Source organism: Takifugu rubripes, chromosome 17 (genome assembly GCF_901000725.2).
Source record: "Takifugu rubripes chromosome 17, fTakRub1.2, whole genome shotgun sequence".
Classification (NCBI taxonomy): Eukaryota; Metazoa; Chordata; class Actinopteri; order Tetraodontiformes; family Tetraodontidae; genus Takifugu; species Takifugu rubripes.
The window spans coordinates 4,155,292-4,178,417 of NC_042301.1; the positions used below are offsets into that span (position 1 = coordinate 4,155,292).

General features: G+C 47.4%; 1 pseudogene; it reads left to right on the forward strand.

The window, feature by feature from the left end:
* Positions 1-4,602: 4,602 nt before the first annotated feature.
* Positions 4,603-23,126, forward strand: part of LOC101073759 (alpha-1,6-mannosylglycoprotein 6-beta-N-acetylglucosaminyltransferase B-like) — a 47,097-nt pseudogene continuing 28,573 nt past the window's right edge.

Here is a 23,126-nt window from a genome sequence, read left to right on the forward strand (position 1 = left end):
GCACGGCTCGACTCAGGTCTCCGTGTAAAGGAGCCATGGAAATAATCCGTTTCAGTCTGAATCAACACTGAATTATGAACAAACCCAAACCAAAACAGGCTTTGATTCATCAAAATCTCTCTCCGCAGCATTTAGAATAAGGGTATAAGCACAAACGTTGCCTGAAAGCCTTCCCTCGGGGCGTAGTGGGCACATCCTGGAAGACTGACAATAACTTTGAATCTAGAATAAAAGCCCACAGACACACTTCGCTTTACTACTTCCTTTTGTGCCAAAAGAGCTGGTTAGGACACAACCATCTGTCACCTCCTGTCCTGGAATATCACTGTTGGCTGGGCCTCCAAAGACGAACCTTTGCTTTTAATGTTTGTGCTGCATCCTCAGGGCGGAACTATCAAATGTCACGACTGATATTCCTTCTCTTTATACATCACATGCACGCTCCACGAGTGTCCGGTGTCCTCCGCTTGCATCAGAGTTGGGGAATATGTTGAATCACGTCAGTGACTTATACGACAGTGCTAACATTTCTGGGTAACGGGACGGCGTTTAAATTTAAAGGAATCATCCATATAAGACAAATTTCTGGGTAAAAGTTGGCTGACCTGCGTCTGAGTGACCTGACCTGTTGTTTCATGGGATGCAGAGGGGTCCTTTCGATCCTTTGACGGGCGCTTCTGATTGGGTGGAGGGTTTTACACTGTAGGGGGGAACTCTGCCGCCAACAGTCCTCCTGGACCGCAGGGGGATCGGGAGGCAGCGTCCGCCCGTCACAGGTCCATCGGCGAGTCCCCAACCAGACGCAGTCCCCCTGGACTCTGAGGTGCGCCCACCTGCAGTGCCAGCTGCACCCAATTGTGCTCAACACCACCCCCTGCAGGCCAAAGACAGACACAAACCAGAAATCCCAACACTCAAGCATTATTTTCCAATTCTAACTAAAGGTTGTTTGTCCCAGTCAGCAAAATGTCACCGTGCGCGTGCACGTGGAGGGGTCAGCTTGTGACTCCTGTACAGAAACGCTGGCTGTGACAGACCTTGTCTGCCTGTACGGGGCCCCGGGCTCTAAATCATGCTCAGGTTAGTTTGGCTTCATATATGCCAAATGGCCTTGTCTGGACATAACACACACACACACACACACACACACACACACCTTCACACAAGTGGTTTGTTTTGACAGTGAGCAGCTCTCTGAGTTTGCCTTCGCGCGAGCATACCAAGGGGAAAAAAGCCCGCAGAGGCAACTGACACTACACCGATACACTGCACGACGGATCAGAGGCCATTTATAGATGACAAGCCTGTGAAAATGTCCTCCAGGAGATAAAACACACACCCAGATTCACTGTGGGCAGCGGAATCTCCTGGCAGAGCACCGCTAGCTCGGATCCAGGTGCAACTTCCACAGAAGCAGATCCACAGCAGAGCTTTTAGAAGCTGGCTAATATGTAAATACTGTTTATATTTCAAATAAACAGCCACTGCTCCCACTTGTAGATCCTGAGTCAGCATCCAGGCATCCCCCCCCCCCCATCTGCTGGGACGGCGGGGGATGCCGTTCACCACGGGGACTGCAGCCGTGGAGATGGGAATTTCCTGCTTCCCAGTCGTGCTCTGCAGCCTAGAGGAGAACAAGGAACGACTGGAGCTTTGGTAGGTTTGTGCAGCCCTGAAGTCCTGAAACCCTTTTATTAATTCATGTCAAATTCTTCACCTGTGAGTGAGTCCTACAGTTACCTTAAATGCGTCCTGGTATCTGTTCAGACATCACTTTTTTTAATCCTCTGATCTTTCTCGCGTGGTAGCTAAGTTCGTGTCTCTTGTCCTCCTCCAGCACATCTTTGGAAGGTGAACTGTCCAATATTACGCGCTCATATCAGCTTTATTGTCAGTAAAAGTTCAATGATGTGCTCATTAAACTTGCTTGTTAGCCTTGAGTCTGCAGCTCTTCCTGAATTCCACACGTCTTCTCCTCTTTCCGGGGAGCAAAGGATGTCCTTCATGCTACAGATCCTGTGATCATCTCTCCTTGGAGCAGGTTGCTCAGGTAACAGCGATTGATTATAATCCTCTTTTCTTTTTTTTCTTTTTTTACCTTTTTGGCACATTTTCTTTTAATTTGTTTTTGTTAAAAGGTTGATGTCAGCATCACCTTCCCAGGACTCCCAGTGTGTGTGTGTGTGTGTGTGTGTGTGTGTGTGTGTGTGTGTGTGTGTGTGTGTGTCCAACACACAGGAGAAATGAAACAATCTCCAGTCTAATGAAAATGCAAATTGTCTTTTTCAGGTCAAGCAGCTCTGACAATCAGCCTCACAATTCTCCACCGGCGTTAAAGCTCACACAGACGAGCCCGCGGTCGCCGGGGCGATTATTCCAGCACCGGGCCGTTTCCCCTAATTCATCACCGACGGCTCAATCAGATTCCCGCTAATTTCTTTCCCTGGTGTCGCCGCTGATTTTGGTCGTTACTCGCTGTTGTGTCTAATTTGCTTCGCCCTTCTTTCGCCTGTCGCCCTGATCTCTGTGTCCAACGCGGGGGGAGATTTTGGTCATTGAGAAATAATTGGATGTGACGAAGAGTGGAGCTGTTGAATGGAATGACGGACGGCCCGGGCTTTTCCATTACAGGTGTGCGTGTGCGTGTCTTAAGCCAAGCAATCTTTGTTTAGGGGGCTGAATGTCATGGGTTCAAAATGTTCGTACCTCTATATTAAAGATGGCCAGCATGGCAGAAAAGGGTTTAGATAACCGGCTCAAGGCGGCACTTCTATTCTCTTCTGTTTAACGGCCACGAAAAACAGCAGATTTATCTTCATTACCATTTATCTGCAGGATGTATTTATTTCTTCAGAAATAAAAGCGTCTTTTCAAACTGAGGTAGTAGATTAAGTGAGATGGCTGGAGGGGAAACCCTTATCGCACCTAAGACGCCTTGTTTGGTTCGATTGTGCTTCATCAAATTCTTGGGATTTCCTTCTCTGTCCTCTACAATCTCTGGTTATCTCATTTGAAGTGCTGGTCCTTTTAATTCCTATTTATGGAGATAACAGCGCATAGGAAATCAAAAATGTGTGACACGAGCCTGTGGGTTTCAAGCAAAACTAATTGGTCTTATGTAAGGTGAACACTCTAATGATGTGATGTCATTTATATTGGACCTTAATGTGATCTTTGTTTTTAAATGGGAGCGATAAATAACCACCTGCCCCTTGGGACTGTATTCAGCTGAAACACTTGATCAACATCTGTCTGTTGCTGACAGAGGACATTCTTCTGGCTATTAAGTGTGGATCTGCTCCCACCTGTGCTGTTGCGTTATCGTGCTGGTCGATACTGCCAGTATTGATAAGCTTCGTAGCGGCTCAGACATTGACGATTAACTGTTAACTAATTCACCAGCAGACAATATAGCCAACATGAAAAGGAGCATAGAGTCTGCTCTTAAAGCTTCAACCAGCTCCAGATTGCTTTTTAAACTGCATTGGTCAGAACGTGTGAGTGTTTATACTACATGGGACCTCCATGTACATGTTACTGAACACACACAGACACACACACGCACACACGAGGTGTGAAAACCCTATTGTCCAATGGATTCGTGCCCACCGCTCTTTCATCAACATGGGCGGTGGACTGTCACTCAAATCCACACGCACCGGTGCGAGTGAAGCAAGAAGGGAGTCTGAGAATTCACTGTCATCTCCAGTCAGGTCCTGCGCCCATCGCTGCTTCAGTTTATGCTCCAATGCTCTGCTGAACACCGAGTCTGATAATCTGTGCCAGGACTGGCTGCAAATCTTTTTACTAAACAAGACTCCCACTAGGTGTCCTTGCCCATTTCTGCAACACAATTCTCTCAGTATATTTCAACCCGAATACATTGTTTACGTTATTATAATTATCATGATTACAACTACGTGAATGAAGTCATATTTACCCAGCTGCTGTACCTTTACTTGTCGCTGGGAGGCGCTTGTTTCACCCTTCCATGATTAGCTGTCCGTGGTGCTGAAATTATCACCTGGGCTTCAGGCGCATGAGCAGTGTTTCCCTCTCTTCTCGCTGCAGAAACAGCAACAGTCAAACTTTAAAAAGCAAATTATTCAAGAGATTTTGGTCACTAACAACTGCGAGCTTTCATTGAGGGATTAAATCGGTCCTTGTCACTGTTTTCTTCTTCACTGTACATAATTTCTTTTGTAGTATTCTCTCAATTATGATGATGATGCTGATGATGCTAATGATGCTGATGATGATGATGATGATGCCTTTGCCGTACAGAAAGCGGCTGGCATTCATTTCGTCAACGAGTGTCAAATCACCGAGATTGATGGCAGCTAAACTGGAAACGGTCTGAATTCGCTACAAAAATAAGATGCCAATAGTTTCAATAACGTGGTTTTCGTAAGTGAGTTTAGCTAACTAAATCAGCCAGGGAACATTGTATATTTAAAAAAATCACACTGTCTGGCTTGGTCATTGTAAACACTAATATCCGTGGTAATTATCTCCGTATTGATTTTATTTTGAAATTACCTACCGGATGTTAGCTACTTTACTTTGACTAGCTTAGTTGCTAGACCTGAACGACCACGAGACGCGGCCGTCAAATTGTCCCAATCGCGTTTGCTTGTTGGTGTAGTTGAATGGGCCCGCACCTTCTCTACCGGTTTAAGAGATTTAAAATGTTTTTACCAGCATGCGGGAAAGCAACAACGCCTTTCTTTGGGAGGGAAAGAGACAACTTCAGAATTTTGGACTAAAGCTCATGATCAGAGTGTTTGTCTGAGGATGGAATAACGCACTAAACCGCGTTTCCTGAGACATCAGCCCGGACACCCTGAATAAAAGTTGGTCTCCTTTTATCCCCGGGATGCGCGTCCGTGCGTCATAACCCAGTGGCGCGGCGCCGTGCACCGCTGTCGGACGGGACGCGGTGAACATGTTTGGCCGCCCGAAGTTCCGTGATGGGAGGTTAGCAACGATGTCAGCGGTCGCTGCTTCTGGAAAATGATCATTGGCGACGCCGACGGTAAAACAATGGCCAGAAGAAGTCTGTTAACGTTCAAGCCTTTCAGGTAAGAGACAACTCCCCCCCCCCCCGAACACGCGCTGCGCGTGCACGACAACCCACGATATCTGTGCTTTTGGTTTTTTTTTCGTTTTTTTGAACGCCGCGAGTTGTCAAACAGGGGGCTCGTGCTTGCGCGAACGCGCACACGCCCTGAAAACGATGCACCCAGCGCAGACGCGCACGCATAAACGAGCAGCGCAGCTGTAAAGCAGGAAAAATGCTCGCAGCTGCGGCGCCAACTTAAGTTTCCTGCTGCGCGGCGTCACCGTGGCTGCCGGGTCGGGTTATTTCCCAGCTGCAGTCGAACGGAGGTTTGTAGAAGCATAAATGATTCCTGCAAATTCATAAATTAAATAAATGATTCCTGCCAATTCATTGACTCGGAACCTCCAGCGTCTGCTGCAGCAACAGGGACGCTTAACTCCCGCTTCAGATCGCTGAATGTGCTCAAGGTTCCTGGGAGCAACGTTGCAGAAGCAGCTTTAAAAAACTACTCGATCCAGTATCTGCAGTAGGTTCACACCATATTTATCTTTATTATTTTAGAATAATCACAGGTTGGTCCTCATTAAATGACGGCTCGGGTCCTTATGCGAGACGTTAAAGTGGGATATTCTCCTTGCTTGGATGTGGTTGGTGTTGATTTTCCAAATCGTTGCCAAGGGCAGCAGAATCCAAACAGTTTGAAAGTGTTTAAGTGAGTCAGAAAAAGTCTCTTCCACGCCTGACGGAACCCCTCTTGCTTCAAAACCACCCACCTTCGGGCTAAATCAGATAAGTCTGTATGTTTAAGGAAGCCAATTAGCTGATAGCAGAACCGTCCATCTGATCCAATTATACAGTGCAAAACATTTACTTTAAGCCTGTTAATTAAAGACTCTTCAGGCAGGTCCAAAGCCTAATCCCCTCATGTCACACACGGAACGCCATTTAAAGAGAGAAACAAGTGTGTGAACACACACACACACACACACACACACTCACACTCACACTCACACTCACACTGTATGGTGCATTAATCTTTTTATCGAGTGAGATTATGCAGATTAGATAACTTCATGGTTACAGATTTTCCATTTCTGCCGACTATAGTAGCAGCCTCTCTTTTCTCTGATGAAAGATATGAAGGAGGAAGCGTTCCTCTGCTCTTCTGTGCAGCACCAACCGCTCCCAGCTTGAAGACCGCTGCACTGCTCCCATTCTTGACACCATGGATCCCTCCGGATCAACATGTCGCTGTCTTGAAGTCCTCAGCTGCTACAATTAAATCTGCAATGTGCCTGGAACAGATGGGGGCAATATTCCGATGGATCGGGGCTGAAGTAACGAGAGCTGTCAGTGTAGGAGCGTGATGATGGTTGATGGGGATTGGAGAAGTTCAGTCTGGACGCCATGAGCTTGTATGCGTATGACCCCCTCCCCCCCCCCCCTCCACACACACACACACACACACACTTAATTACACACTTAATCACAACACACATTGAAGTCAAAAAAGCTAAATCACTAAAGAAATTCCAGATTCTGGCACTAACTACCCCCCAAAAATCAGCTAATTTCAGTTTGTGAGGAACTCTTTTCAGTGTAACATTGCAGTTGATGTCATCAGTCGCCTGCTCTCGGGATGGCCAGGAACCTCAGGGAGATCCGGGGCCACGGATCGCCACGGCGACGCTGTCCTTGAAAGCTAAACGGCTCCAAATCGGGAAAAGACACATTGGCTGCGTCACGGAGCAGGGTCGCCCTGGGATGGTGCCAAACCACCGCGGCTCTATACTAAACGGATTATTCAACATTGTGATCCCTGTGGGTCAATCAGTTCTCTTCAGCAAATGTTAGTTTAAGCGGCCGTTGATAGGAGCTCGTTTATTATGTCCTCATAAATACTGAGAGCTTTTTCTTTTTCTTTTTTCCCTTTGCGTGACCAGATCTACATATGTTAGTCTTCCAGGAAGTGCTGTCAGGGTTCAGGCCGCCCCTATGTTAAAGCAAACAGCTTTTCCCTTCTGCTGAAGTGAGTGATGAATAATTCATTCGGTTGTTATGTCCAGATCCCGGCTGCCACTTTCGGGTGCGGGAGTTAAAGGTTGGGGGCAAGCCTGGAACTAGGAAGCATGAAAAATGCCCTGTTTCCCATTTTAAAAATGCCAGGATGACAATATTTAGAGGGATGTGGTGTCTGTCTCAGCCCCCTTCTGTCATACCGATCTTCCGGTGTCACTCTGTCTCCCGGGCCGGGCCGGGCCGAGCCGACCCGCGGACACGTTTGCCGCCCTGGGTGCAGAAGAAGCCTTGTCATCATTTGATAACCTCTGAGCTGTGGCGTCGCTGCAGAGATGAGCTTAACCGGGAGCAGATTTTCCGCTCGAAAACTGCAAGTCTTTCATGTCAAAGATCTGAGCCCGCCGTCGTGCACGCTCCCGTCTCCAGTTCCGGGAGGTCTCATGTTGGTCAGGAAAGAATTTGTCTTATCAGACATTAAATATTGATTCAAACATTTGAGCGAGGGAAGCGTTTGATTTCCACTGACGTAAATGGGTTGTGGATCAGGAGGAAGCGGCTCCTTCTGTCCTTAGATGGAGCCAACTTTGTGCCCTTAATCAAGCTCTGGCTGGAGCCGCACCAGTCTGAGGGCCCATTTATCTTTGCCATCTGTTGTCACGCTCCTGTTTTCGCTGTAAATGACACATACTCGTGCCGGCCCCTGTCCTCTTCTTCTCTTTATTGATTTTTGCCTTTGATGTGGCATTAAAAATCACATCGGCTTTAGGAATGGCTCTTTCTCGACCAGCGTCTTCCGTCCTCTCTTTCCGTAATCATTCTCACTTCTTTGGGTCACTCTGTCCTGAACGTCTCCTGTCCATCTGACAGCAGTCGCTTTATTTCCTGCCTCCCCGCTCTGCTTTCATCTTCACTCCCTGCCACCTGCTTTTGCCCAATTCCCAGATCATTTCCTAAAATATCTCTTTATCTCCATTCCAGATGAAATCCGTCTACCTGCCTAACCCTCCCTTTCCCTCTGTTCCCTCTCTCCTCCCTCTGTGTTGCAGGATATTCGTGGTGGGAATAGGCTTCTTCAGCCTCTGCTTTCTAATGACGTCTCTGGGGGGACAGTTCTCAGCCAAGAGACTTGGGGACTCCCCCTTCACCATCCGTACAGAAGGTATGTTTTCCCGCGCACTCGCCAAACTCCCACTGCAATTTCCTCCCTCTTCAGTCAATTTTACCCGCTGTCGTCGTTAGCCTTAAAACCAAAAGCTCATTTTCTCCCACTTGAAGTCGAGCGATGAAAGCTAAATCAGCGGGCCGAGGAGAAGAGGATTTATGAAGCGGTTGGGATGTGAGGCCACGATGCAGCTCGGAGGCTATCGAGATGCTCTGATCAATGGCGGTCCAGCTTATACTGTCGCTTTCGGGCGTCGTGCGGTGATGGAAAGCTTTATTTTCTCTTAGGGTCAAACATTCTGCTCGCATGTTGGTGTGATATATGGGAATACTCGTAGGCATGACGGCCGGTGGCTGACAACGTGGCACAGACCTCCACAGAAGAATTAAGCAGCAGAATGTTGAGGGACGGTACCCTTTCTGGGCCCTCTTAATATTTGTTCAGACAGCAGCAAATCAGATTTGTTTTCTGGCAGATAGCCACAAAGCAAAAGGAAGATGATGTGAAATATGGATAAAAGCTCGAGATACTCCCACCACTATTTCATCTGACTGCGTCAGCTTCAGCTTCCCAGGCTCCGGATGATCCGAGATCACTTTGCACGTGGTTAAAGGGGCAGCTTGAAATCCAATTTAGGTGAGGAGGCCATTCAGACCTTCAAAAGGTCTTTGAGAAAATTAATTTTTTCAAAGACCTCAAAGACAGTATCAGAATCAGTGTGTTTTTGCTTTGTTTTTGGTGTTTTTATTTATTTAAATCTCCAGCTACTCCTTGAAATCAATCTGGCCATTGAAACCGGTTCCAGGCTGATCCGGTGAAGAACATTTGTTGTACCCACAAGCCGGAAAAATCCGAGCCGTGAGTGAATGTTCCAACTCTTCTTGCGGTAGTTTGCGTTGGCGGGTGAGCCGAGTTCAGAAGGGTAATGGCGGCCGCCGGCAAAAGCCGTTTTCTCTGACAAAGACCACGGCTGACCGGCAGAGTCAGGAAGGCTTGAACGGGGATTGGATCACCTGAGAGAGACGAAAATAAAAAAAAAGGGGCTTGTGATGCTTCACGCCAGTCTCCCACAACATGAAAACTGCTGGCAGGAGAAGGGAAATAACTGTGTTCCTGTTCCAGAATTCTCTTCCGTCAGAGTTCAGGGTGACGCGTTCTCAACTGCTGAAAATTCCATGGAAATGGGATTTGATGAGCAAATGGGCGCATAAATAACGACCAGCGAAGCTCTGTATCCCTGCACACTGGCGGTTGTTAGGGTGTTGCAGTCGCGCCAGCTGAACCCCCCGTTTCACCGGTGAAATGCCACAAACGCCTCGGCTGACTGATGATACAGTATAAGCGCGACCCTGATGAAGGCTGACTGCCAGCGGCAGGGTGGGGAATGAAAAAAGGCACTCCATTATAATCTCCTGCTCGGCACGGTGCCAAGAGTGAAGGTCAAAGGTCATTTTGTGAAGGCCAGCCACTTCTAATCACCGCTCCAGTTAAAAATAAGATGACCGCTCGGCGCTGGGAGAGGTGCCTCCACGCCGAAGCGTGCGCAGGAGCAACCGAACGACGGCGGGAGTGGGTTAAGGGTACGTCAGCTCTCGGGGGAATATGGGATGTTTGCTGTAGTCTGACGGTCCGGAAGATGAACCATGGAAACAAAGCGATAAATATCAATGAGAATAAATAACTGCTGCGGCATCAGAGCTGGCTGAGGGAGCAAGAGGCAGATCATTGATGTTTCCAGCGCGAGTCATCGGGAGCGAGCGCACAAACGTTCTACAACCACATGTGGATGCACGTGCACGCCCCCCCCCCCCTGTCTACTGTGTGTCTGAAGCGTGTCCTTTTTTGGATTGTCTATGCCTGTGCTACGCGAGGGTTCTAAAGATTGGGAATGGAACATAGGCTGATCCATCTGGGTCCTCCAAGAACAACACGAAACCCCCACGTGCACGGCAAGACGCACGCACGGAAAAACCACGACGCTGTGTCATTATGCAGACGACTACTTGTTGTGAGTGGCACAATGCAAGAACCAAGGAAAACCAGGGCGACCCTTAGTTGACGCGCCGCCGATGACCCTTGACCTCGCCGCCACGGCGGCCGACGGCCCGGGTATCCAGAAGAACGCCGTGTCATCATTGCAGCCAGGGACCACGCATCCGGTGGGGGGGGGGGGGGGGGCACCGGAGGATAAATAATTTTGACATAAAGGTCGAGCCATGGAGATTCTAATTAAGATTTTTAGTACCGCCGGCTCTTTTTGATGGTTAAAGCTAGAGTCACCGGGCCGATCTTTGCTCTGAGATAGGGGACACTTGACGCACCAAAGTCGAATTACTCAGAACCGTCTCTAATTATGTCCCGCTAGCAGATAAATCGGTCTGTCGCGGTGGACCTTCACCATTTCAACCTTGTGAGAGTGTGTTCCTTGGCTGGTAGTGCTGATTGCTGCAGTTTGGGCTCTGCCAAGCCATGATTTCTCTGTTCTGGCCCAGGCTGGTCACAGCAAGCGTTTGATTCCCTCCTCTTAAAACCAGTCTCTCAGTGGAAGCCAGCTATGCTAACGAGCGCTGCTGGGAGGTTCGCGTGACATCTGATTTACAACTGCACGGACATCATAACACAACAGTAATTCTCTGATCTTTATGGTGTTGTTTTGGTTTTAAATTTGCATTTTTCTGTGGATTTTTTTTATTTTAATCATCAGGGACAACGAGGCAACTCGAGCAAATGTTGACAAGAGGCTCTTCTCTATATTACCCGTCCATTTCTTTGTATTTCCGATGTTTTCTTTGCACATCACAGCCACATTTGTGGAGGGCTTTGTCACCAGACAGGAGGATGCTCTCTCTGATAACAGTTGTTTAGGTATTAGCTGATTGTCACTGTGCCGCCTCTTGCTTCAATGGATTATCAGGCTCCACTGGAGGATCAGCACGATGGTTTGTCTCCGAAATCCTCGTCTCTCCTCAGCGGCTCACAAACTCATCAAGAGCCATGAGCGGGGGGGATGAAGAGGTGGAGGCGGCGTTGCGAAGAGAGTAGAGGAAGACGGAGGTAGGGAACGAGGGACTGTATCGTCTTTTCCTCCCTCTTCTCCTTTTTCCAGCTGGTTTTGGATTTGGGATGGTCCAACAGCGGATTGCTCCAGACTTGTGTGAACATTTCAGTTCTAAACCTTCGCCTCAGATAGTTTCCTTTTCTGTGCTCCCCACTAATGAGGAAGCTCTTCCCACGTTCTCTGCTGTCGTGTCCGTCCTTTCCTTGGACGGACATGGTGACCTGCTTCACTTGGTGTACTTTTTCAAAGTATTCACAGCCTGGGGTGAAAACTGTCCCTCTCCTCCTTTGTCAGCCTTTTGTCTCTCTTGTGTGTGTGTGTGTGTGTGTGTGTGTGTGTGTGTGTGTGTGTGTGTGTGTGTGTGTGTGTGTGTGTGTGTGTGCGTGTGCGTGTGCGTGTGCGTGTGCGTGTGCGTGTGTGTTGTCATGACCACTTGGCTCCGAATGACCACAACATAAACGGGGAGACCAAGCACTTTTAACAAAAAGGGATTTATTGAAAAGTAAAGTGAACAGTCAATGGTAACGGTGAAAGCAGTAGGGTGCAACAGGGTATAATCAGAATCCAACGAGGATAATCCCAACGAGGCTTTAACAACGGGACTGGCACTCTCCAGTGGACGCATTCGGCAAGGTTTCCAATCTCGTTCGGCAGCAGCTGACCCTCGGCCCGATCAGCCCCATCTCCGTCCTGAACATGGGTTTTTAAGCCATCACTGGTTCATCAGGTTAATGAGCCCCACCTGGAGTGGTGGCCTCCCAAACAGGTCCAGACAGCTCCATCTGCAGGCCAAGCACAACACCAGACCAGGCGCAGCCAAAGACACCATATCCCAAATATTAAACCCAGACGTGAGGCCACCTAGTGGGCCGTCACAGTGTGTGTGTGTGCGGCACCTCGTTCCCTTCTCTCCTCGTCTGCTGGCTGTGAGCGGTGATGCTTGTGTCTTCGGTGGCGTGTCAGGATGCATTCTGCTGTTGGACGCCTTCACCATTTCTAGGCATAAAGCATAAAATAATTTCTAGGCATGTTTGGGGGCTGTTGCTCAGGAGGGAATTTCCTTATTCCAATATCATTTTATGTGATATCGCTGCAGTTTAAAATCAATATTAGTCATATTTCCCAAATGGATCATCATCATCACACTTGGGGCATTTAAATACACTTCAGCAGGATGTCAGGATAAATTGCAGTACAAAATTATATTTGCGTGTCAATGATATTAATGTACAGTAGTTGGCTAATTAGATTCATTATTAATATACTGGTATGTAAAAGGCTGCGCTGTAGTAACGCCTCACATCGTGATTGTGGGATGTTGGTGTTTCTGGCCTTTCCTGCTGCTCGTCTTCACCCAGCTCTGAATAATGAACCCACCACGGCGTCACAGGGCGCCGTTGCTCAAAGACATTAATCACTGGCGGTTATCCAACTCCAGCCGGCTCAACTCAACAGCGGCGCCGGTTCGCTGCTGTTAGTGTTACCTGCTTTAGCCTCGCGCCTCCATGTGCAGCAAATTAGGAACTTATTGTCCGAAATAGAACTGGGAGTGAGAGTAAATCACCAGCTGCACTAATAATAATAATAAATATTCTCTTTGGAGAACGAGCTTGATTGCTAATGCCCAGCTCAACAGGATGAATGTGGCAATTTCCAATGCAACACACGCTAACAAGGAAGCCTTTCCGGTTTCCAGGTGATGTTGACTGGTGTTACTGGTCCTATCCAATCACAATTTCTTCATATTTTGTTATAATAGTTGTTCAGTTGCTCCTCCTCCCCCTCAGAAGAGATCCTCAGTTCTCCAATAGATTAGAAACTCTTTATTTGGGTCTTCTTTTTGCAGCCTTGCACCAATAATATTAGGTAATATTAGGTGGAAAAATGTGAGGACTGCACTGTTTTCAGTTGCTTTGGTTTCTCCAGGGCTAATGAAGTCATAAAAGCACCCCATCTTCTATTGCAGCCCTTCCTCTCTCTGTCTCTGCACCCTCATTTCTGCTCCTCTGAGAAGAATATATTAAGTTTTCGGTGGGAGACTGAATAATTATATGGTAGCGTTGGGTTTTCCCCCCTCACCTCTGCTTACCTCCCTTTCCCCACTCACTCTCGTCTGATATTGAAGATCGTCGATCAGGATTTCCTCGCGTTAAATGCCGACTGCTGCATTTGCTGCATTGCGGAGGGCTTCGGTTACTTTACACAAACTGGCTAATGGAGGGACGACCGAACGGACGCGCAGCTTTTTGCACGATGGCATCGCTCACCTGCACCTATCCTCACCTTTTGGCATTTCCCAACCACCTGCTGTAAAGTTCCAATCCCTTGCTAACATTTAGGTGCTCCTGGTGTGGTAAAAAGATCAAACCCAAGCTCAAGCTAGTGCCACCAGCAGTGGTTTGAGCATTGGAAAGAATATTCTATTCACTGTTTTGGGAGTATTTTGCATTGCAATGCCTGTGAGGGTTCTGGAGCTATTTCAGGAAATGCTGCAAGGAGGAAGTGACATGTCTCTCAGGGCAGAGGGGATGCGGTATAGATCGACAGATAAGGAGAAAACAAAGGAGACAGGGTTCTTTCTAAAAGCAATTTGTCCGTTGCTCTATTGTTAAAATGTTTCGCTGGCGTTCGAATGGTGGGAATTGAGTTGTTTGTCAGCTGCGCGGCGCATCATCCGTCCAAAAACAGATGATTAGCAGATTAGCGGTTTCGTGAACGGCTTCCACGACCACACGCACAAACACGTCTTCTGGTGCACATGCAGCCTCTGGATTTATAGCAGTTCCTCTTCTGCTCCACAGCAAATGTAAAAAAACAACAGTTATCACCAGCACTGTTTATAAAATGACAGTAAAATCACAAGATTAATGTCCCCGGTTTGCCTCTGGTGAACAGGAAGGACGCTGATTTTTGACATTAATGTTGCCTTTTTGTGTATTTGTTCATTAAAGTGATCAAAATAAATGTACTTTTGATGGCATCAAACAAACGCATTAATATATATCGATATATAAAGTGCAGATTCCCGTCCGGTTCCTAAAGCTGCGCGATGTAAAGCTTTTCTCTGCCTTCCTGTCCAACGTGCACGCGCGCTTGTTTTGTGCATCCATCTCGGCTCTCGCAGCACGGGTTGACTTGACCTCTGTCGATGGAAGGGGTCGTCTCTAAATGAGAGCAAGAACCAATTTTCTGAGAAATGTGCACCAGCAATTTGTCACCTCCAGACCTGTTATTATTATAGCGAACTTGCTGGGAGGGCTGGATCGTGACCGCGGACAGAAATATCACGCCGAGGCCTCCTGCGGCGCGCAGCTCTCACAAGCTTCTTCACTTATTTTGTGCTTCATCCTGTCCGCATCATTCCCTTTTGAATTTTAACGCGCAATATACATACAGAATATATATAAGCTCTATTTCCTGGCACCGCTGCCACGCAGTCGATAGAAATTATGGTCATCTGTTGTATTTGTCACCATCTGCCGCGCACGCTCGCCACAGAGGAAAGCGTTCCTTTGCTCGCGATAATGATGTGACACCAGAAATCACAGCGGTTGTGTTAATATTAGCAGTGCGCACACATCTGTCAGCACTGTGAGACTCACAAAGCTGGCTACCAGTGAAAGACACCATTACACCAGCTCCCTGTTCTATATTCATCATTTGTATTAGCATCCGATAATGGTTTAAACCCAGGAGACGTAGAGTAAACACGGAAGATAAAGGAGGAATTATGCATACAAAGCTACATCTCTTATTGTTTATAACAGGTCAACTTAATTTCATATATTCTAAACAGGATTCTGTTGAATACAGGAGTTTAATGTGAATTTACTGGGTGGCTTCATCCAGACTTGACTGACAGCAATGCAATGTAATTGCAAAGAAATGCGTTTATTGAAGGCTTTGTCTCTATGCATATATTTATTTTTCTAATTATGGGACAATATGGCCCATATTTGACTTGCATGGACGGCACCTAAATGCAATAATGGATGGAAAACCTTCAAGAGTCTCTGAGAAGCTTATTTGTTTGACTGGAATTCAAGAAATGACCACATGAGATTTGAAAAAACAAGTATTTTACCCGTTGATCTTAAGGGGTCGAGTTAAAGTAAAAAAAGAAAAAGAAAGAAATCAACATTAAAATGGTTTCTTCCATTTGGACCTTATTAGTTGGGTCTGTGTGAAGGATAACAATGCTCCTGCCTTTAAGCTAAATGCTCAGACTGCTGTCTGCAGCAGGACAAATCAATACTATCACACCATTACCTGATCAATGGCTGTAACCGCTGTCATTGACCAGGCGCCATTTGTTGCAGCTAAGTAACCGGTGATGATGTTGTCGTCGTCCAAATGTTCTTTTTCTGTAGTGCTCTTCAGTAGCTTGGCGAATTACTAGCTCCTACCATCTTCTCTCAGAAGAAAATCTCGCCAGCCGAGTGTTCCCGAGCCTTCTCCCTTCAATCGATGCCGTCCCTCTTTCTAGGTCCACCTTTCAATTAACTTGCCGCCTCATCTTGAACTCCACCCTAATAAAACAGAACAAATCCACGAGCAGCAACAAGTGTGCAGCGGAAACATGCGGCGCCATTTTAATCGTTACCTTTTCAGTGTAAATACAGCTCTCTGGGTCCAACTAGCTGCTGAAATATGACTCATTTAAGCTACATTATAAGATAGATGCACAACGCCATCGCGGACGACTCACATTTCACAAGGACAAACAACCTCCAAGTGTCCCCGTCTAGCTAGCATCGTCAATATTTCAAACGAGGTCTTCCACGACGCCGGGACTGGATAATTGCTAAGCCGTTTGTTGGGATTTAATGTGTCGTTTTCACGCACTCTTGTGATGGTTTTTTGTTTCGTGCAACGGTGGGACCGCGGCGGTCCACTCGCCCCCTGCTGGGCCGCTTCTCCTAAACGCTCCCTCGTCTCCAAGTGCGACACTGTCAGCGGGACGTCGGCCCGGCGTCGGCTTTCGCAGAATGAAACGCGCGTCCGAGGCAGCCGAACGATATTGCAATTAGGCAGGGCTGCAAACGGAGGGTTGGAAGGGCTGACATGGCAGCCGGATTAAGATGACAGCGGACAGATCAGTGTGTGTGGATGTGTGTGTGTGAGCAGTCAAATGCTTGTTGCAGGTTACACAACAGTGTGAGCGTCGGTTGGAATCGGAGGTGACTGGTGTTTCCTGCTTGAGTCGCCATCTTTGCTGTTGTTTGTGTTCCTCGCGTTGCTCTCCAGCTCCTAAACTCATCCTGTTTGTTAGAGTAAGTGTTCCGCGGACAGACGGAGGGACGGCCAGCGCTGGTTTAGAGCAGCGAGCTGTTGCGAGCTTGTTATCCAAGGATGCCGTCTGCTTTGTTTCAGTCGTGAACAGCTTGACACTTCTGTTGGTGTTTGGTTGTTTGCAGAGTCCCATTTTAGAGTGGGATGAAAAATACACGCTTGTAAAATGTTTTGTCTGGACCTAGAACTGGTCCGGTTATAGGACAACTGAACAGATGCGTAAAAAGAGAAATGAAATGGACACAATTAGCATTAATGTCAATATTATGTATAATTTTACATTTTTTTTATGCTAACATGTAAGATTCTCTGATAAAAAGGAAATCTTTGAGGGCGTCTGCAGCCTGGAGAGTTTGTTCCTGTTTAGACACATGGATGCGTCAGGACAGGGTTAAAATACAGCGCAGTTAGACGGCACGTTTCAGTGTCCCGGCTGCTTGTACTGGGAACGCTAATGTTATTTTATGCCTGAAACCAAAACCAAAACTCACAAAAAGTCAACCAAATGTCGACGCTTTTTTTCTGTGGAGGCAGAGGAGTGAAAGGTCACATCCAACACGTTTTTCTTCCTCTTCTCAGCAGCGCGTTTTCTTCACGGCGCGGCGTCTCGTTTGCTAAAGTGTGTGTTCTGACACACTAACGCGGGCGGACGTGGCCTGTGTGGTGAACAGAGCCCCTGCCAGATATGTCTCTCTGAGCTGGCGTGGCGTACAGTTTTCAACCGAGGGAGGGCTATTTTCTGAGTTCAAGTTCAAGACTGTCAAGATGACGCATGGATGTGATGTGAATGCTTCCGTAGATGGTGCACGTGTGGAAGGAATCAAGCTGTGCGGCTGCATTGTTCACATTTAATTCCTATTTATTTTATAAAGAAGATGCCGGGTCATAGGAATTCTGCTTTCAATGTCTCATTTTGCCGTTCGGTTTGTTTGTAGCGGCTGTTTTTTTTTTTGGGGGGGGGGGGGGGGGGGTGGGTGTTATCATTGCCAGAATGTGAAAATCAGGAGATTTCAGGTAGGAGGGAGACAAAGGAAACAGAGATGTAGGTCAAAAAGGTCAGGACAGCTCAAAAACCCCAACTTCGCAGCTCAAATGCGGTGGAATAATGCCGTCATCCCCATCGAACCATGTTGAAAGAACTTGTCAAGCATTAGCGGGGGCTGTAGCTGTCTCTCTCTCTGGGTGTTTGATGTCCCCTCTATAAATAATCCGCCTTCACCAAATCCAGTTTGCTTTGACATCGCTGAATGAATGGTGGGAAAATGTCACATCGGATGAGAAATAAATATTTCAGAGTGGAACCCAGAGCAGCGGCTTTTCTCTCATCAGCACCGGATTCTATTTTATTGTGTTTGCTGCATGTTATGCCGCTCCCATTGTCCCGGCATGTTTGTGCATGTTATTAAATTGCCATCTGCATTATTGGTTATTATGCAGTATTTACTTTATTGCCAGCATCGTATTTCATCTCATGCTTCATTTTCTGCATTTCCTTATGGCTGAAACCCCTGCTGTTGCTATATGTTTTCCTTCCATCTGCTCAGGATTCCCTCCGTTCCTTAGCTAATGACCAGTAGCACCATAATAATTAAACTGCATGTAATTGTAGTAATTGGATGTGGGAGTGCAAATGAGAAGAGGAGACGTGCTGGAGATTGGAAGCAGAACATTAGGCACCAGTCTGCTATTTCGGGCCGGCCCGCTGATGGATGAGCGAGGAGTTTTAGCGGGCGGAATTTACTGCAGACCAGGCGAAGTTTATAAGTATCAGGAGGAGGATTCAAGATTTGGGTAATGGAGCTAAATGGGCCACGAGGAGGGGATGGGAAAGCTTTGATACTGACGTTCTGAGCATTTTAATTAACCTTTGTTCTATTGATTATGTGAAACGTCTCGGTTTTTGTCAGTTTAACTAGTCTCTGGTGCCAGAAGAAGACAAAGAAGCAGGATTTCTTATCCAGCAGGGCAGCAGCAGCGTCATCCGACCCACCACAAACGGGTTTCTTTTCATATTTTATGCGGGCTTTTTCTTCCAGCAGCCATTCAGCAGACTGGCCTGTTCTGGAACACAGACTTTAATAGTTTATGCACACAGATGTGTGAATGTTTGTAGTCACGGGCTGAGCGTAAGCTGCACATCGTGGGTACAGGAAGTATTCACGCCCTTTGAAATTTTTATGGCGAAGGCCTCGTGTTAAAATAAAAAATTAATAATTTTTGGATGTGTTCACACTCTTGGTGGGTGCAGCCATGTAGGTCATTCAGGTGCCGTCCAGGTTCTTCATCTTCATGGAAGATGGACTCGGAAGATGATGCAGAACCATCCCAAAGCCGACAGATGACACCTGAATGTCCAGTCTCTTAAACCAAGATTTTCCTTCACCGGGAAGACGGAGAATATTCACCAACAATGCTTATGATCATGTGATATTTCAATTTAAAGATTCATTTGCATATATATTCTTGCATTCTGGGTTCCAGCTGTCCTCCTGAGGTCCCAACTGTAGGCTACTGAGGAAAAATCTTTTTTATTTCTTATTTTGACAATGCTTCTCCATAAGAAATGGGGAAGGGTGCACAAGGGCGTGAGCACACACCGGAGGTTGCTAATGGCGTGACGTGCTACATATGATCTCATCTCCCCTAATATGCACCACGCTCTGAAGAGATATGAAAAGTCACTTTTGATGGCGAGGCAAGCGACACATAGAGACACTTTTTTGGGATCGCAATATGCTTTTCTGACATTTACGGCGATGATAAAACTGATTTAATGCAAGTCCGAAGCTATTTGCGCTGTCATTTCCATTACTGCAAAGCTGCAGATGACGGACATGCTAAGCCATTTTACAGACTCAGCCACAGCCGTGCCGTTTGAATTCTGCTCAACGGCAGGTTTGCATATGGATTTTCCCCGACACCGATAATTGGGTGTGATTTAAGAGTTGCAAACTTCGTTGCTTACCGTCTCTCCTCTCCCCTCGCACAACCCACGTGCGCGGGAACAAACGACCCCCCCTCCCGGTTTTCAGTGGCGCTTTTAGAAACCTAACGAGGGTTTCTGTTCACGCTTCACACATTACAGTCCTCAAGAGAAACATGATGTGCTGTGACAACTAATATTGAGCCCAGGCAGAAGGGCTTAAGCCGACTGTGTGAATGTTCGCCCGAGGCCACCGGCTTAAGCCAACATGCCATGAAATGCAACGACTCTGAGCTCACCTTCTGCATTCATCTCCAGAAGTACAAAAGCAACCGCTACGCAGTGCGACAGTAAAGAGCCTGTTTATGAGCAGGCAGGGGCCTTAGAACAGCTTTTTTCTGATCTCCGGAGATACACATCCTGCCACGGTATTTTAATTAGTGGATTTACTTTGCACGGCTAAGGGCCTCTGGGTGTGTTGGCCTTAAAATGAGGTGCAGTCGGGTCAGCGGCGGCTCGTCGCTGTCTCGGGGAGCCCCAAAGCAATGACACGGTTTGAAAAACCCGGTGTGACGGCGCCGTTTCAGCCGCCCAGCGACGCTCCTGTTGTGATGTGGTGGATTGTGCTGATTGAAGCGGGCCACAAAACATAGCGTGTAGCTCAGTGTTGCATGATTAAAAGCTAAAATGTCACACACACAGACACACAGATGATATTCTCATTATGACAAAACTCACTCGGAGGACTCGAGCGCAGAGTTTCAGGAAGTTACAGTCTTTATTGAAACTCAAGACGCCTCCAAGGAGGGATGAAACAAAAAAACGACTGAACTAAAAGAAATCTAGAAAAGGGGCAAAAAGGGAGACACAGACTATAAGCACATGGTGGGGGGGTAATGGGGAACAGCTGGAAACCATCAGGAATCAGGGAAGACAATCGGACTGGTGACACATGAGGAAGAGCATGTGACCTGAAACGAGAGGAGAGTTAGTTTCAAAATAAAACCAACACGGAGACAGGACAAAAAAGGGCCAACTTAACCCACAGGCGTGACACATTATTATGAATTAGCGGCTAAAATCGAATCATCCTCTTTCACAAACCTCTCCTCTATAACCAAACAAATGAATGGTTGAATGAATGGATGAATGATTCTATTGCTGAGGAGTCAGATTTGGGAACAAGAACATTAGAATTGTCACTGGCTTCAAATTATGCAAAGACAGAAGCTCGGGACAGGACAGAAACGGCTGGTCTGACAGCATCCAAGATAAGTGCTCCTATTTTATCATGCTCACAATGACCCTGTAATGATAAGTGGCTTTTTAAAACGGCCATTTGAAACATATTCTGTAAATTGGGTCTGCAAGGCCATTAAATAAGAGCGCTTCTCCTGTGCCTCCGACTTCCTCAGTCTTGAAAGCAGTGCCGACCGTCTGCGTCTAGACGTGGGCGTGATTATCTTAGTGAGGGTTGGAACACCTTTTATCCAGCCAGACCATGTTCCATTCCATGTCCTGCCCCCCCAACTTTCTGACCATCTCACGTTCTAATGCTAACGTCTTGGCTGCAGTGTGTGTATATCTCTACGCAGATAACGCTCCGTTTTGGTGGCCAAAAGGATTTAGATGAGGGCCTTTCTCTTAGATGGATGTATATTTTGTGTGCCCGGTGCATTAGTACCTCCAATCCTGTCTCCAACCTGGGAATGAGACGTCTGATACCAATACGAATGTGGCCTCTGCCTCGACTCGACATTTGCTATGAATAATATATCACATGTGAGATATGTGGCATGCAAAGAGAAAAATTGCTTTTGATACTTGCATTGGGGGGGAAAAAAAGTAGTTGTTTGGTGATATTTGCTGATATATTTGTCTTTAATGGAGCCCAAGTCGAGTTAATTAAGTCCACGGCTCGTACTCGGGACATTTGTCCCGGAGAAATCTGCTTTGGAGTTCTGTTGCAGTGAAGCGAAAAGGGACAAAATCCCCGGCAGCAGGCCAGAAACGGCCCCCGAGCGTCGTGATTAATGCACGTGCTTTTCCTACAAGTTTGTAAAGCGCTTCGCTCTTCGTCAGCTCATTCTTCATCTCCTGTCCCCCCCCCCCCCCTTTTCAAGTGCTGGGAGGCGTGGAGTCACGTGGCGTGCTGAAGAAGATCAGTGACATGCTGGAGGTGATCCTGAAGAGGATAGACAACCTGTCAAAACTGGACAACACCACCACCGACGCCCGGCGCCTGGACGAGCTCAGCTCCGCTATCAGCAGGTACGCTGACTTTTCCCTCTCCGCGACCTCAACCTCCATCCACACCTTGATGTCCCTCTGCTGCTGACCTGACTTCTGTTGTCTCTTCAGGCATTGCATCATTATTTTTTTTCTTCCTATTTCCACCCCCTGGAGATGCTTCTGCAACGGTCTATTATCTGAAAGTCCCGGGTGACCTTGCGGCGGCTTTTATCAGGCGCTCTTTAGCGCTAAAATCCCCAGTTTGTGTTCTCTACTCGAGGTTGTCGCTTTAATTCCCCGTCATTTTCAAACGCCCTGACCAAACGGGCGCTGACGTGATGCGCCCTGACACAAATCCTCTCACTTCCTCAAACCTTGTTAAATGATCCCGGATAAGCGCGGAGGTTCTGATCAGTGCCGCAGCGCTGAAGCGGGAGGATGCAGCGATTAATGCGGCCTGACGTCGGTGTTAACTGCAATCAATGTCCAGTAATGGGCTGTTCAATGTGGGGGAAATGTTCTGCTCTCAGGCCGCGATGGGAAGCGATGCCTTCGGCGTCGCCATCCCTGTTTTACAGAACTTCAGGAACAGACAGGTATATGTGGGACGATTAGATTTGTCAATATTTGCAGGAAGGAGGTAATGTGGCTGGATATGGATGGGGGGGGGGTTAAGGTCAAATAGTAGCTGAAATCGATGTTTGGTGACTGTCCTGCTGTAATTATGTGCCACTGGACAAATGACAGATTCTGGAGCGTTTTCTAGTCAGTGTGAACATTTACACCACTATAACCTTTGAACCTTTGAAGTGCATTTAAATCAGGTACATTTGTAATGATAATATAACGCGTGTGTTGTTGCTAAGGGAGGGGGCGGGGGCGCTGGTTTATTTAAGGGAACTGCTGTTAAACCCGATCTGGGCATCGGACCAGGGTAGAGACCTCTGTCCAAGTTTAAACCCTGCAGGATTAAGGTTTCTCTCTCTATCTCTCCCTCCCACACACACACACACACACACACACACACTTCCTACTTACTATGTGTATTTACAGAGCAGGGAATGAACGTGTGTTGACGCTCACTTTTCCTGAAAGACAGTACAGTCCACAAACGCAGCGCGGGCGTGCGCACACTGACTGTGCAGGAGTCTCGTCTCCCTCTGAGCTTCATTGCTCCTGACACTCTCCTGCATATCAGCGAATGGGACTTGATGTCTGAGGACCAAGACTGAGAATTCGCCCGTGGGGCAGCCACTCGTTAGAGCAGAAAGGGGAGCCAGAATAACAAGAGGGGGGGGGGGGGACGGTGTGGCCGACAAAGAGGGAGGAGAAGAAAGAGTGGTGCACTCTCAGTCCTTGTTTCAGAACACACCTTCGC